The following is a 15,333-nucleotide window of genomic DNA, read 5'->3' as shown; positions in this document are numbered from 1 at the left end:
ATACTCTTACCAATTCGGCAAAACATACATAAAGTGGTCTTTGGCTCCACTCAGAAAAGTTTTTCTCTTTCACCAAATACTATTGGGCGTTTCGAGTAACATTCCACCTCCTTTGGACTGCTTGTCTTTCAATGCATGAGGAGCTGTTTTACATTTAAAGCAGACTCAGTCATCACGCATTCAATTCTTTATCGCATACATACGGGAAGTAATCTTTTTTTTTTACTACAGTAGTTTTTACCATTACTAATATCACCATTATCAATACCACCATTACCATCTTTAATGTCACCATCACAACTGCCACAATACCCACCACCACAATTACCCGTCCTATTACCTCTACCACCTCTACTACAACACAATATCACATCACAACACCACTATTATCACAAGCTTTACGACTTCCACCAAAATTATCAATGCCTCAGTTCCCCTTACCACCATCACCGCATGTATGCATGCCTGCGTTTGCCTGCATTGCCACATGAAATTCAGTCCTATTGACTTTGCCATTTCCTGTTTGCATCTGGGTTGTATCTTCTGTAGCCTGTCACCTCACTCTGGGTAAAGGGCCCTCTACCATGTGCAGGTTATATTTTCCGCAGCCTGTAACCCTCAGTGGGAAGTGGTTTTCCTTTCCTACCTCTAAGCTCTAACTCCCATCGGTGTTAAGAGCTCTATTCGATATACAGGTTATTCTGCAGCCTGTAAGTAATATCCCTGTACATAGACCTTTTCTGCTTTACGCTTTATTTTCTATGCCTTGCAACCCCAATATGCGCTAACACACCCTTTGTCTCTCTTGATTGTATTTTACGCAGCTTGTAACCTTCCTCTCGGTGTAAAACAATACTTTCTTGATACATGCTCACCCACCGACCTGTCCCTACTTTCCCTTTCTGGTCTTATTCCCATGTGCGTCTGTTTGTTGTGATTTGTCCTCGTGTCCACAGTTCGTCCTTCTCGCCGTCTCTTTTCTGTTCTGAGGTGCCAGCATACGCTCTCCCTCTCTCTCTCCTCAGGCCCCGGCACAGCTCAGCGCGTTACCTTGCAAGTGTTCCCTTCCACCTCGTCCTGCGCCGTCCCTTGGATGAAATACTAATGTGCTGTTCCCGCATCCTAGCCCCATTCTGTCAGTCCGCCGGCACGCGCGTGAAATACACATGAGCTGGATGCAGCCGGGCGCGGGCCGGGAGCTGCAGGAGCCAAGGATTGATGCGAGCAGCCAGGCCGCGTCTGAGATCCGCTCCGAACCCAATGCCTTCCTCACAGGTGCTCTGCGTGGATTGCTAGCGCCGGCATCCGTGCTAGGCGCTTGTGCACCTCTCGACTCAAAGGTAGCAATGCGCTTAATTGAGAGATAAATTGACGCTAAAGGTAACTTTAAGCCTCCTCGATCAATGCACTTTGCCTCTCAGCACTAGCAATAACAGTGGATCTTGAGAGTAAGGGTCTCCATGGGGTACTCATCATTTTTTTTAACAACATTGAGTTTGGCATCTTTGAGGCCTCTGTACAATTCATGGCTGATGCGGATGTGGCTGTTGAAACCACCTGACGCTATTGCGAAAAGTGTGCTTGGTATTTCATAGATCTATTGCTAGGCTCGCTGCCTCCCGATATTTGCAGAAATCATGCCTGTAATCAGAGTGGGATTGGGACAGAAAATTGTCCTGGGCACCAAAAAACTGTCCCCTATTAGTGAATTAGATGCCTAAAAATGTGGCCCATGTTGGCAAACTGGGGGAGATTGACATTTGTAAAGATGCGCTGTATTAGTGTTTTGCAAGGTATGGGGCACTGCACGGATTTCAGCTTACTGCAGGCAATGTTTTTTTTAATGTCTGGGAAATCACAGAAAAATCCTCTCGGCAGACCTTAAAACAGGTCCACAAACAGCCAAAAAAGTGGCTCACACATTGACATTTCAGACTAGCCAGTCGGGTACTGCCTGCAGGGCCTGACTGGCTGTAGCGGGCACAGGGCGTTTCCCGGTGGGCCAGAGTGGTGGGGGCCAGTTTTGAATCCTTGTGCTGGTCTTTTGTCACTGAGGGCCAGTTTCCGGCCATCACTGCCAAATTGCACTACAGGGCAGTCTGATCCTGGGTGTTATGATTAGGACTCGCTCCTTCTTGGCACTACAAAGTTGATCTGCTACCACTGAGGTCCATGGTTTCTCAGGGCTAGCAAAATACAAGGCCATTCATTGTGACTGAGTCATGCTGGCCCTAGATCAGGAACGGTTCAATTATCTTTGCTTCAATTAAGGTGCATAACACCCATGCTACACCACTGCTCTGGATCATAATAGTAATTCCTATTTGTAAAGCGCAAACATATCACCCCGTAAGGGTTTCAAGGTGCTGGGGGCCGTCGGGGAGAAGTAGTGAGCAATTCCACAGAGTCACATGATGCTGAGCTGAGCAGTCGCCAGCGATCGAACCGTGAACCCTGCGCTCCAGAGGCAGCCACTCTGGCTTTTGCACCACACCTCTCTCTATACTGTGCCCAAGTGTGGGTAATGCTTATCTCCTAAAACAATAAATGCAGGGGCACAAAGGTATTCTTATGAACTAACTGCAGGTTACATAGCATTGATTCCAATGAATGCCTCTTTTATTTGAGAGAGAGAGTTATAAGATTGACCAATCATCTGGACGATATTCTGATAGTGAATCAGTGTTTATAAAAATTGAGGATCCATTTGGGTATGGTAAGGGATCTTCTGGAAAACGTAGGTTTTATAGTGAATGTGGAGAAGTTGGTGGCTGTTTCAAGCCAGGCTCTGGAGTTCTTAGCTTTTATTGTGGATGCACAAAGGTGTCAGCTGAAGTTACCTGTAAAGAAAATAAAAGAGGAAATAAGGAAAGTAATAAAAGAAGAGTGTTTAATTCTGAGGGGTTTGGCTCAGTTGATTGGCCTATTTTCATACTCAATTCAGGAACTGTTTCCAGTCACTTTTCATTACAGGGCTGCACTAGCCTGAGGCTTATGGTATGGGGACAGGATACCGGTGAATGTAGAGGCAAAGGAATAGCTGAGATGGTGGCTGGAAAATTTTGAAGCATGGAATGGGAGTGCGATTATTGGAACAAAGCCAGCTTTAATTCTGGAGGCAGACACCAGTAGGTCAGGTTGGGGAGCAATTTGCTCAAATCAGAAGACTAGTGTGGTTTGGCGTATGTTGCAAAGGAGGCAACATACCTTAGAAATGAAGGTAGGATTATTTGCACCTTGCAGTTTCAAACAGCTGCAAGGGAGGTCCGTCCTCTTAAAGATGGACAACTTAACAGCAGTGACTTATATCAACAAACCCCCGGGCGCAGGTCAGAGAGATTTGCAGATCTAGCAATAGAAATGAGGAATTTTTGTTTGGACCACAAGATTGGTTTGAAAACAGAGTATTTCCCAGGGGAACGCAATCGGTTTGCAGATTGGAATTCAAGGCATCAGGTGGATTTCAGAAACTAGAAATTGGAGAGCAGTTGTTTCACAAAAATACAGGGATTGTTAGGTCCATTTGTCATGTATTCCTATAGGTTCTGAATCGATCCCCCTATTCCTGACCCTATTCTAGTTAAACTAACCAACAAGTTAACTAGCAGTCAGCCCATGAGGCAAGGAAAACCCCCATGATGCAGATACCGTTATCTGACGCAGTCACACTACGGCACAGGAACGTGTTATCTGATTAGGTCATAACGCTTGAGATCTAATTAGACAAGCGATATTCCTCCAGCCCCTGATAAGGCATACGGAGTTCTCATAACAAATCAAACCTATGACAACCTGGGCAAAACCCTGCGGCCATTGTTTTGATTTCACAGAGAACTTCAGCAAAAGAATGTGCTAACGAGCAAGTCGTATGACATCTTTATTGACGTATCTATGTCCATCCTTACGTCAATCTCGGCACCTTAAAGGTATAAATATTACCGATCTTGCCCTATGCAAAACACACGCGTGGTGACGAGACGGAGCAGCCATACTTGCCGAAGCCCAGAGCAGAGCAGACCCCGCTGGCAGCAGCCCCGCCTTCCTGACGCGCTGAGAGAAGCTGCTTTCTCCTGCCGAGAGACCCAGCACCGGCGCTTCCGGGTAGCCCTCGCAGGCAGCCTGGAATATCGAGAGCAGAGAAAGAGATACCATTCCTCATTCATCCTAACTTCCAGGTACAGAACTGAATAACCCCTCACAGAGAATTCTTTAGTTATTCACTTGGCAAAAACAAACTTAACTTAAACTGTAACTTTCTATTCCCGCCCACGTATTAGGCTTAGGTCAGGTACACGGGGTAGGCGTATTCAGAAACACCAGTTGAGTACGTTTAGTCAAATGTATATATGTATGTAATCTATTTTAATCATTTTAAACATCTTATGGCTTAGAAACCATATCAATGTTTTTACAGTATTATTTTATACTATTGCTTTTAACGTATGCACTTTACTTAACTATAAGTATTGCAATAATATCGATCCATTTCTCTTGTATGAGAAAAGAGACTGATCAATAAATAACACCTTTTTATTGAACACGCCCGTCTCTTCCTTTTCTCTACATTCTGATGAGACTAAGAATGCACGTACTGACTGAGTAAAATAAATTGCCTTTTGTTCACATGACTCTCGAGATTTACTCTTGATTAGGGGAGAGCAAAGTTGTCATGTTCTATGGTTGTCAGAAACTAAATCCCTTCTTGTCTAATCAGGGAAGTTAAGTCCTCCTTGAACATTCGAGAAAGTTTCTAGTGAACTCTGAGCTACGCTGGCAAACCCAAAACTTTAAGTCTAGTATCGACAGTGGTAGACCTAGTTAACGTCTGGTCTAGGCCTTTACTACTGTAGGTATTATTCCAATGCGCAGAGCCTATTGGGATGATAGGAGCTACACTACATGGCGCCCAACGTGTTTGGAAAGGGCGATAAAACTAACGTAAGACAGTTAGAGTAACCCAGTCGTGCTTTCTCACTCAGACCCCTTTTCCCATTATACTCCAAAGACGTCTGGAGTGGGTGAAAGGTTATATCCTCCAAAACCTCGCAGGAGGGAACTCCTATGTATGGTTCTTGGTATAGTCAACGTTGAAGGATACACTGTTCCAAAATATTGTTCATCTAATCTTTGTTTCCATAAGAAACCTGATCTGCAAACAAACAAAATAACCTTCAGGACAATACAATGTCAGACAGTGAAGGAGACAGAGAGGCAGTTAGATTAGCAGCTGAAATAGCAGCAGCTGATACTGCACTGCAAGACGCGGACGGGGATATAATACTCATCCCGGTCATCAAAAGAAGATCTATAACTCTAAAACTTACAGAAAATGGACTGACACCTAGAGGTGGCACAGTCATATTCGTAATTGAGGCACACGAATATCGGCAGACAGAGGTATACTATTCATGGATACATTTTCCAGCAGCAAATGCTGTAACAAAGTACTTCCACTATTACAAAATAGAGAAACCTCCTGAAACGTACACTCCTTTCGAGGAGGTGGAAGTACCACTCAAATTTCAAGAGCATTTGCTCTTATTTGATGGCGCCCTAAAACATAATAATCACATCACCAGGCTCGGTCCTTTAGGTAGACCAGGAGCAACGTGGCCGGTACTAGCCGGATACACACCACATCCAGACATCGAAGGGATGTCTACAGCAGAGCTGTTAACACAGCTAAAACAATTAATAAAAATTCATAGACAATTAGTACAGTATGTGATGCGGACTTCAACAATTCAGCCAGCGATTAAACTTCCACAGCTGACCCCTCACCAGGGGAACACAAATAAAATTACACCACAGAACATCCAATCCTGCCTAGGTAAAGTACCGACTAAACGGGAACAAATACCATTCTGGTTGGCACAAAAAATCACCCAAATAGAGGCGGTGTTTCCTGACACCACCCCGTTGGAAAAACACAGGATTCTGACTATATGTCTCCCAATGGGAATCGCACCACACATAGAGGACTGTGACACTTGGGGTACAGTCTTTGCTTCTATCTACACAAAAACGCACGGTGTTCCATCCATTTCGGTAATACCAGATGTGCTAAAACAAATTCAAGACGAATACGGTCCAGAACCCGCTTTAACTCTTGGTATGAAATTACTGAAAGACTTCAAGCAGGTCTCGGCTATATTATTAGCCAACATAAAGGGAGAAGCAGCAAACGTGGCGATCCGCCAGAGGTTAAAAGAGACAGATATAGCAGACCAACCAGCTGAAATTGCCAGAATCATAGAAAAATCCTATGAAGAACTAGGTAGAGACAGTCTAGGTGGAATACCAGTAAAACCGCAACTGACTGAAAGTCCTGAAAAAATATTTTTTAATAATAATTCACCAAAAAAGAACTGGGATGGAAACAAACAATCCAATCCTAAAGAAAAGAAATTCCAGTCCAGAGGGAGGTCTCCTAGGCGAAGAGAAAAATCTCCAAACCAGAGACAAAGGTCACCCCAGAGTGACCCTTCTGGGAAAAGATATAACCTTAGAAATAGGGATAATATAAAAAAGCCTGATAGATATCAAGACATTGATACACGTCCCTCTCAATCTTTTCAGACTTCCTCGCAGAAATCGGAAAGAAGAGGACGATCAGAACAAAGAGAAGAGCACGCCAAGTCCAAAGACAAGGAACCTGCTCAGCTAAAAAAGAAATTACAATTTCCAAAAAAGAAGGTAGCCAGCATTAAAATAGTTAACAATGCCGAGAATTCTGAGGACACAACTGAAAAACGGAGAATGGGCTCAGACAATGCTAGACAGCGCAGCAGAAGTGAGCATAGCTCGCAAAGTCCTTATGAATCATCTGGAGACAGTGGACACAAATGAATATCTTCAAGTGGAAACTGCGGACACCAGAGTTAGCAAACCTAACAAAATATACGAAATAACATTGCGTATAGAGGGAGATAAGACTAGAAAAATAAGGGGACTATTTTGGGATAATCTCTCCAAGGGCTATGACATCCTTCTAGCTGAAAAAGACTGGCCACCAGAGTTTGTTAGGGAGTGCCCTCATGGCGAAGAGGTAATTATGCCAGCCTTCTCAAATCAAATTCCAATTCATAAAAAATACACACTTGCTAGAAAGTGGGCAGTGGCTCTAGCTCCTGCTTTATATAAAAATCATGTAGGATGGGATGAGGACTCTCCTCCTCACAAAATCCAGTTAAAATCACAACCTGCTGCACAAAGGCAGTACCCAATTAAGCAAGAAGCTAAAAAACAGGTAAAAGAAATACTAGATCGGCTAGAATACCAGGGGGTGATTGAAACTTGCACCTCACAAATGAACAACCCTTTGTTTCCGGTCTCCAAACCAGACAATTCATATTGTCTAGTTTTGGATTACCGACACCTTAACACATGTTGCAAGACCTTTGCAGTGCAAAACTCACACAGTGCTGCACTAATGAATAACATAGTGCGCAAAAAATACAAAACAACCTTAGACATCTCTAATGGATTCTTTTGTCAAAACATAGCACCAGAGAGCAGATATTTAACTGCATTCTCAATAAATGGCACTCAAAAACAATTCTGTCGGTTAGCCCAGGGGTACAAGAACAGCCCGGGAGTATTCTCAGCGAGAGTAACAGAATTACTACAAATATATGATGATGAAGCATTATCTTATGTCGACGACATTTACTTAACAGATGATGACTTGGATACTCACTTGAAGAGAGTGAACACCATAATACTTGGGTTCGCTGCAGAGGGTTACAAATTCAACTTTAAAAAGTCCAGAATTGCCCATCTGAAAGTCCTGTTCTTAGGATATGAATTATCAAGTGAAGGCAAAAGCCTGGCTGACAATTTCCTAGAGAAATGTGCCGTAATCCAAGCTCCTAGAACACTAAAAAACCTACAGTCAATTCTAGGCTTCCTAAATTTCGGAAGAACATACATTGCAAATTACGCAGAAAGGGTTAAACCCCTTTTTGATCTAATAAAACCAGATTTTAAGAGATCCAATTGGACTCAAATACACACAGAAATTTTGAGATCCTTACAAACAGACATGCTAATTAAAACAAAATTAGAAACACGTGACAATACACTCAATCTTGTGATTCGAGTCATCCCAGGGAGATGCGGATTCACATACCTGACCTCTAATGAGGGAGAAAAGGTACCAATTGCATTCAAATCACACTTGTACACAGAAGCTGAACAGAAATTCAGCAACAAAGAAAAAATTGTTCATGCAGTTCAAACCGCAATAGCAAGAGAAAAAGATCAAGCGGACGGTAGACACATTACAGTCAGAACAGCAGAATCAGCCTTTGAGGCATTAACAACACCATGTAATTTGCCAACAAAACCATTGAATCCAAAGTGGATACAATGGGTGAATTCAATCACAACGGACAAAGTATACTATTATTTTGATCCAGAACTAGAAGAATTAAAAAATTTAGAATATGAAAAAACATTCCCTCTGCCAATCGACATTCTGCCTTTACGACAATACGCCTGTGTAATCTATACAAACGGACATGCTCAACCCTCCGTTTGGGGAGAACAAGCATACAACCCCACATGTGAGATTACAAAAGAAGTGTGGCGCGGAGGTAAACTAAGACCTCTATTAACAAAAACACACTCAGTAGAAACTAATTCAGAACAACAGACTGAAATAATAGCATTGAAAATGGCGCTAGATAATGCGGATCGCGAATTCCCGACACTTATAGTGTCTGATTCATATTACTGCGTCAAATCATACAACAAGGATTTGCAGACATGGATTCAAAACGGTTACAAAGATGACACAGATGCACCAATAAAGCAGAAACTGCTCTGGGAACAAATAGCTCTTTTACAAAAAGAACTACCAAAGACTCACGTGACACACTCACTGAGTCATCAGCGTGATGGCGTTCACGTTGCAGGGAATTCATTGGCTGAAACAGCCGCAGCGGCAGCCACTAAATCGGCTCCCGTAGTTCGAGAAAAGCGTACATTAAAATACATTGACGGTGAAACAGTGCTGGCAGTGAAAACGTCATCAAAAGGCGACTGCTCAGCGTTACCGATCAACTATCCACTCAATTATACATACATAATCGATGCAAACTCCGTCCCTTTTGCTCGAATCCCTGGAGTGGGGGATAGAGTGATTCCAAACATGGACAGGAGAAACTTGTTAATCGCAGACGCACATATGGGTGAGGGTCTCAGACACCTCGAACTAAAAGATTCTCTGGAAGAATTACAATCAAGGTACTGGTGGCCAGGCATGAGCCTGCATCATACCATGTTTGTAAAAAACTGCCCAAACTGCAACAGAAATCGCAGTGGGGAGAGAAAAAGTGTAACACGGTGGAACCTGATTGCAGATAATATCACCAGTAAAGAGCATGGCTTGCGATTAACATATACAGGCTAGTTTCCACTTATAATGTAGATCCTCGGCACTCGGCTGACGTCTGGACTGTTATACAAAGATTTGCGAGTCTAAATGGCATATACGCTAAGAGCGTGCTACGTTTGACCATTGTTTTCACTCCAGCCCTTAAGCCTGAGGGGAATCATGGCCAAATGAGCATAGCACAGCGGGAATCTTCTCACTTCCTTCCTGAGGGATACGGGATGATGTAAAGAAAAAACCAAGGCATAAAGCAATCTATAACGGAAAGGATATTAGGTTCAGGAGCTGGGTGGGTCAAACATCTAATAAGTGTCCAACGTAGTCTAAATAACTTGCCAAGAAATTCTCTGAAGGGATTCAGTCCATACGAATTATTATTCGGAACTAGGATGATTATCTCTGACCTTGACAGTCAGACTTCAGTGGTGAAAGAAAAAAGCTTTGATATCAAAGACCGTTTGGCTATTTTACAGGACTTAAACAAAACAAGAAAAGACCTGAGCAACATAAAGTTGAAACAACAGCCAACAACCACTGAAGAACCACCACCTGTCCCAGCAAGACCTGTCTGGATTCCAAAAGTCGGGGATCTAGTCAGGGAAAAGATCGCGGTAAAGAAGGAATTTGGGCCTTCTTACAGAAAAGCAGTTCCTGTCTTGTCTGTCAACGGGACAAGATCAGTTGTACTACCGCCACTTGCTGGTAAAAAGGAGAACCGAGTTGTATCCATCGACCTGGTAAAACCACAATCATGTGGCCGATAACAAACAGTAGGCCAAGTGGACTCCCAATAAGTAGCAGAACACCAAGGTTTGCTACCAGTACAGAGGTCCTATCAAAGAGGCTCATCAAATTCGAAACGCCTACAGAAGAACAAGGACTATGCAACAATGCAATAGAACTCAGACCTCTGAAAACCCAAATAAAAACATTTAGCAGAGACACACCAATCTACAATGAAGTACCAAGTGAAAATGCGAGAAACAGAAATCCTGAAGCAATTGGAACAATTGACAGAACTGCATCCGGCTACTTCATAAACTTCGATGATTCCTCTGAAGACTTCAGTGAATCAAAGACACAGCCATCATCAAAAACCTTTAAAGATAAAGCTAAAGAACTTTTGAAACAACTGAAAGAAACATATCTGATTTCTCCATGGATTGAATTTTGGGTGGGTTTTGGTACATTTATCCTCATACTTTGGCTCATCATGGTACTAACTTTGGGACGCTTCATTGAGGGAAAATATGCTAAAATGGACACAGCAAGTCAGAAAATCAACTTGATCCTCAAACCACACACATCTTCACACGTCGAGAAAAGAGAACTTTCTTCAGCCAACTTCACAGCCAATCCTATACCGGGTGGGGTAGCATGGGACAACACTGACTATGAAATTTATGGTCCGGTCGAGATCCTGAAATATCCACACCAAATTAAGATCTCCTTGAGTGACTTTGTGAAACCGAACTCATTTGCTGATGATTGGGACTTCGAAAGCATTAATAATATGATGTCTGACTTAGTAATGTCTGCTAAATTTACCAAACATGATTATTTGCAGGGTTCTACAAATTATGATAGTATGTATTGCTATAACCACTATGGTAATCATTTTCTACATAGATCTGCACAGCCTAGAAATGTTTTAAATTATAATCAATGGGAACATTGTGCAACACCTCCAAAAGGGAGCTCAAGGACCGTTTATGACAAATATTCATATTTTTCAGGTTTTAACACAAGTAATGCTGAAACATTTTATTTTAAATTGTCGAACAAGACAGGGATGAAAACCATGATAACCAACACAAAATTGATATATTCAGACTCATTTTTTGAACAAATGAATACTTTTGGTTTTGATTATTGGGACAAAAATGTTGAATTGAAAAGTGTTTGGGGTACAAAAGAATGGCAAGTACAGGGTATAGAATCACTGTTTAGAGCCTGCATGATCCCGGAACAAATTATATTTTTAAATGACACTGTCCAACAAACCACCTGTCTTGGCTTAGCCAAAATCAAAGACCTAAATAAACCGTCTATTCCAAAGCCAGCAATGTTTAGCAACACTTCTATAGATGAAGAGATAGACGTAAACCATATATTTAACCAAAACAGAACACATCCTGATTGGAAACAGTGGTTGATCTGGCCCACAGATACTAATAACTGTCAAGACAGATTCCTGAACAAAACACAGGAGTTCAAAATGACCAGGCCAGACCCTAGATATCCCCAAAGACATCACCCAGGGATAATAACAACCTACAGTGTGGGCAAATTGTGCCTTCAATGGCTAGAAACTTCCACACTGGCAGAAATTAAGCAACACCTAACTTTACTTACTGATGGTGCTGACTTGCGTGATTTCATTATGGGACCACGCAAACAGCGTCAAAAGCGTTTCATAGCAGCCTCTGTATATGCAGCATACAATGAGGCCTGGAAGGTTACTCAAATTGAAACAGCAGAGAGAATACGGGAAATTAACCGTATTAATTTGGAAAAATCTCTTTCTGTAGTGGACAATGGGTTAATGACTCTGTCCTCCAGAATTTTTTCTTTGGACAGCATTGTGTCTTCAGCAATCGACATATTATCGCAGGACTTACTGTTATTACAACACGGTCAGTCTCAATTGCGTTCTATTGTACAGCTTGGCTGGACGTTACAAAATCAGCGTTCAGGCTATGTGCCTTGGCGTTTAATCAACACGACGTCATTATTCCAAATCTTTAACCTTACTGATAGACAAATCAGTATGGCACAAAAGGGTGCTGATTATACAATCTTGAGCATTGAAAAACTAGAAAGATTACCAGTGACAATGTCAGAACGACCTGTCAGTGAATGGATAATACATGGGATAATAAATATTCCAATCTCAACCTTCAGGTTTCAATACTGCCAAAAATATATACAGGCTGGCATGTACGAGAAATTGGGAAAGGGGTACCTTAAACCAACATGGGACCTGCCCTATTCACATGCATGTGTCAGTAATAAAGGACAGAAAGTGTTTCTTAGTGGCAATAATTGTGCGATGTCACTAAGCGGCACGCTTCTGTGTAACGGAATTAGTTTGCATGGAGCCTGTGAAGGGAATTCATACAACCTTTCATGTCACCAGCAAGGCACACCTGCAACTGAGATAGAACCATTCTTTCAAAGACTCTATAATGGGAGTTACATTCTAATTGTAGACCGCAGATGCTGTAGTCTTATGCCCGGGACTCCTTATCTAGTAACTACGACTGCGAAGGTCAAGTGCTGTGGACGCTCATTGTTCCCCAGCTCCTTCCCAGACAGGGAGGCAAGGGCATGGCCCAATTTGAAAATTACTTCTATTCGAATAGATACTTTAAGCAGAATGAAAACAGTGCTTCTTCAGACGCCTACAAGGCTCCCGTCATCAAAAGAAACGTATGATCTACAAGTCGCAAGGACGACTGCAGAGATACATACATTATTATCAACTAATTCCCCCGTACATTTCGCGGAAATCCTGAACGAAATCTTAAATATTTCTGATACCAATGGGATCTCAGGGGTATTTAAGACAGTATTTTCGATGGCATTAACACCATTCAAAGCCATACTGGGTATTTTTCCAGATTTCGTCCATTCGATTTTTGGCGGACTTCCCCTGATCCTGGGACTAATTGCAGGAATCCTATTCTTAGTCCTTATTTTTCGTTATGGCAACCCATGTCACAGACCAAACTCTAACGACAATGGAAGAAACAATCCTAGCCATTGGATACCGGGACCGGATATCAAAAATCCTGGGACTCTCCCGGCTTAGAGACCTGAACATGACTTGGTTTCTATCATTTCGACCAATGTGGCAAAGATGTGTTTTACCTGTACTAAGGTGTCTGCTATGCGGAGAAGAATGCGTGTTAGACACCTGTCTGACGCTACAATCGGATGCGCCAATGGATGCAGAAACATTGTTGAGCCCGATAAAGGTTCATGCTTTGTGCTGCCCTCAAAGGCTGCCAATCCTGATGACGGCATTCGTGGAAGCTTCACCACTACGACTGAGGGGTAGTGAAGTTCAAGATGAAAGCAGCATCGATCAGGTACGACCTTCTGTCAGCAATATGAATCAGAATGTCAATGGAGACAATCATGCGCACGAATGCATGATTACACCTATTTCCGAATTAGTGGAACTTTCCCAGGAAGCTGTTGACAGTTTTTTCGAAAGCCTAAATGATATGATGTTCTCACCCGAACAGAAATAGAGACTTTTGAGCAAGCTCGCACTCGGCGTTCCCTGAATTCGGCCTTCAACTTTAAAAATAAAGTCACATGAACAATTTTTCCTCCAGTTCACGGACAGCAATTTTTAGCAGCCCCAAATTAGTTTTTACAATTTTTCGGGACACTATCTTCTGCTTAAAGTAAGAAACTATTCCTAGAGAACTAAGATTTCTATTTTTAGATACTTTATAGACATTAGATGCCCGCTGGTATGTTCACATATATTTTATTCTGTGATGAAATGGTCTCGAAACTTTTTTCTGTATTTAAGAAGCCATTTCATGTGTAATTTCTCATATACCAAATAAGCAATAATGTATACAAATGCGTGATTACTTTGGCATTATTATACAGCTTGAGTGCATACAATTTATATGACTGCAATTTTCCGTATATTTGAAAATTTCGAAATGCATTTATGTATTTTGGGGTGGTAAGGTATACACACTACTCTATAGTATGTTGTACTATGTTATACTATGCCTAGATTAGTAAATATGTCCATAGTTAGCGTGGAGTGGGTGTCATGTATTCCTATAGGTTCTGAATCGATCCCCCTATTCCTGACCCTATTCTAGTTAAACTAACCAACAAGTTAACTAGCAGTCAGCCCATGAGGCAAGGAAAACCCCCATGATGCAGATACCGTTATCTGACGCAGTCACACTACGGCACAGGAACGTGTTATCTGATTAGGTCATAACGCTTGAGATCTAATTAGACAAGCGATATTCCTCCAGCCCCTGATAAGGCATACGGAGTTCTCATAACAAATCAAACCTATGACAACCTGGGCAAAACCCTGCGGCCATTGTTTTGATTTCACAGAGAACTACAGCAAAAGAATGTGCTAACGAGCAAGTCGTATGACATCTTTATTGACGTATCTATGTCCATCCTTACGTCAATCTCGGCACCTTAAAGGTATAAATATTACCGATCTTGCCCTATGCAAAACACACGCGTGGTGACGAGACGGAGCAGCCATACTTGCCGAAGCCCAGAGCAGAGCAGACCCCGCTGGCAGCAGCCCCGCCTTCCTGACGCGCTGAGAGAAGCTGCTTTCTCCTGCCGAGAGACCCAGCACCGGTGCTTCCGGGTAGCCCTCGCAGGCAGCCTGGAATATCGAGAGCAGAGAAAGAGATACCATTCCTCATTCATCCTAACTTCCAGGTACAGAACTGAATAACCCCTCACAGAGAATTCTTTAGTTATTCACTTGGCAAAAACAAACTTAACTTAAACTGTAACTTTCTATTCCCGCCCACGTATTAGGCTTAGGTCAGGTACACGGGGTAGGCGTATTTAGAAACACCAGTTGAGTACGTTTAGTCAAATGTATATATGTATGTAATCTATTTTAATCATTTTAAACATCTTATGGCTTAGAAACCATATCAATGTTTTTACAGTATTATTTTATACTATTGCTTTTAACGTATGCACTTTACTTAACTATAAGTATTGCAATAATATCGATCCATTTCTCTTGTATGAGAAAAGAGACTGATCAATAAATAACACCTTTTTATTGAACACGCCCGTCTCTTCCTTTTCTCTACATTCTGATGAGACTAAGAATGCACGTACTGACTGAGTAAAATAAATTGCCTTTTGTTCACACGACTCTCGAGATTTACTCTTGATTAGGGGAGAGC

Source organism: Lissotriton helveticus, chromosome 7, assembly GCF_964261635.1.
Source record: "Lissotriton helveticus chromosome 7, aLisHel1.1, whole genome shotgun sequence".
NCBI lineage: Eukaryota > Metazoa > Chordata > Amphibia > Caudata > Salamandridae > Lissotriton > Lissotriton helveticus.
Note: the sequence above shows the minus strand (reverse complement) of the source record.